Raw genomic sequence first — 2395 nt, forward strand, 5'->3', positions numbered from 1 at the left:
TAGCGCCATTCGACGGCCAACACCGCGGCTCCTGGTGTGTCCGCTGTGCCGTGCGTGTGATCATTGCTTGTACAGCCCTCTCGCAGTGTCCGGAGCAAGTATGGTGGGTCCGACACACCGGTGTCAATGTGTTCTTTTTTCCATATCCATGAGTGTATATATATATATATATATGACCTTGTGGATAACATCGGACGTTCTCTGGGGCTTTTTGCGGATGATGCTGTATAATATCGAGAGGTTGTAACAATGGAAAATTGTACTGAAATGCAGGAGGATCTGCAACGAATTGACGCATGGTGCAGGGAATGGCAATTGAATCTCAATTGTGACAAGTGAAATGTGTTGCGAATACATAGAAAGAAAGATCCTTTATCATTTAGCTACAATATAGCAGTTCAGCAATTGGAAACAATTAAGTCCATAAATTATCTGGGAGTAGGTATTAGGAGTGATTTAAAATGGAATGACCATAAAAAATTAATCGTCGGTGAAGTAGATGCCAGACTGAGATTGATTGGAAGAATCCTAAGGAAATGCAGTCTGAAAACAGACGAAGTAGGTTACAGTACACTTGTTCACCCACTGCTTGAATACTGCTCACCGGCGTCGGATCCGTACCAGATAGGGTTGATAGGAGAGATAGAGAAGATCCAACGGAGAGCAGCGCGCTTCGTTACAGGATCATTTAGTAATTGCGAAATCGTTACAGACATGATAGATAAACTCCAGTGGAAGACTCTGCAAGTGAGACGCTCAGTAGCTCGGTACGGGATTTTGTTGAAGTTTCGAGAACATACCTGCACCGAGGAGTCAAGCAGTATATTGCTCCCTCCTACATATATCTCGCGAAGAGACCATGAGGATAAAATCAAAGAGATTAGAGCCCACACAGAGGCATACCGACAATCTTTCTTTCCACGAACAACACGAGACTGAAGTAGAAGGAAGAACCGATAGAGGTACTCGAGTTACCCCCCGCCACACACCGTCAGGTGTCTTGCGGAGTATGTATTTAGATGTAGATGTAGAAACGTTATTTACCGCTTGCCTCCTGGAGCAGACCCTTGTGCGATAAACTTTCATGAAAGTGAACTTTATTTACCATGAGAAACTTCTTTGCGAGTTATAAAGTGTCAATGTGATAAACACGTACTTTATTTACAAAAATATTACGAAAAATTTTAATTAAATGTGTCATGACCTACAAAGAACTGTTACACGGGACAATAATATCTATGATCGTTATCATTCTTAGAACAAATGCTCTGATGATTTTTTTGTTCTCACTTCTTCTTCTTCGATTTCTGGCGTTGTATCTTGAGCGTGCTGGAGGCCAGACGTGATTGCTGCAAGTGTAATTTGGTATTTTCAAGCACTCTCATGTTGTAATATTTTCTAATCCCAACGGCCTACGCTTTAAGAAGGGTCTGTGAATATTTTTAATAACACGCGAAAGGCGCAGATGCTATTTGTGTTGTTGTCGGCCATCTTTAAGACCGATAATCTTCTTTCACTATATTTCTGAACTGATTAATAATATTCAACTCAGACTTGTTTAAATAAGACTAATAATACTCCCTCAGAGTTGTTAAGTATTTTGCTTAATTTCAAAGAATTTTACGTAATAGCAAAATGCTTGTGTGTGACAGACAATGTTTTATCAACAAAAGGAAAAAAAATATATTTATGGAGAGAAGTTTCAAATATTACGGGAGGGTACATACAGCTGTTCATGCTAAAACGTAATTCATGAGAGCTGGATATTTTATTAATGAACTATATTTGGCATTTAATAAAAGGATAGCCCTGAGAGCTTACTAGCCGGAACTCATAGGTCTACCCACCAAAGACGGTTTAATACCTTGCGGTTGTAGTTTGTGCTTGTACGTGAGATTTATTTTCTGATAAAGCAGATGAAAAGGTAATAGAATGTTACCACTAAAGAGAACTGCTATTATGTATGTGCATGATGTTTAAATTTAAAGGATGTTTCAGATATAAAGCTAGCTACTCGCATTTTAATACATTCAAGATCCTCGCAGTTTGTTTTCAGCGTATAGACCTATTTTGAAAGTTTCACGTAACATGTTACGCAAACAGTATTAAACTAGGCCTACATACGTAGATTTACTAAACATAAACAAGCTTTATCAGATTCGTACTATACATTTCACAGCGTGTGCATGTCTTTACAGTACTTTAATACAATAACACGATTCATACTGACAGACAGTCTACACGACACAACACGGCATACACAACAGTAAGTTGCAATTGCTACTCCGCGGTGAAAAGTTTGGTACGGGAAAGGAATTCGTGGCGGGCCACATCAAACCAAGCAAAAGACTGATGACTAAAAAAAGCACGCGATGGCAACACTAAATGCCTGCTG

Source organism: Schistocerca nitens, chromosome 1 (assembly GCF_023898315.1).
Source record: "Schistocerca nitens isolate TAMUIC-IGC-003100 chromosome 1, iqSchNite1.1, whole genome shotgun sequence".
Taxonomy (NCBI): domain Eukaryota; kingdom Metazoa; phylum Arthropoda; class Insecta; order Orthoptera; family Acrididae; genus Schistocerca; species Schistocerca nitens.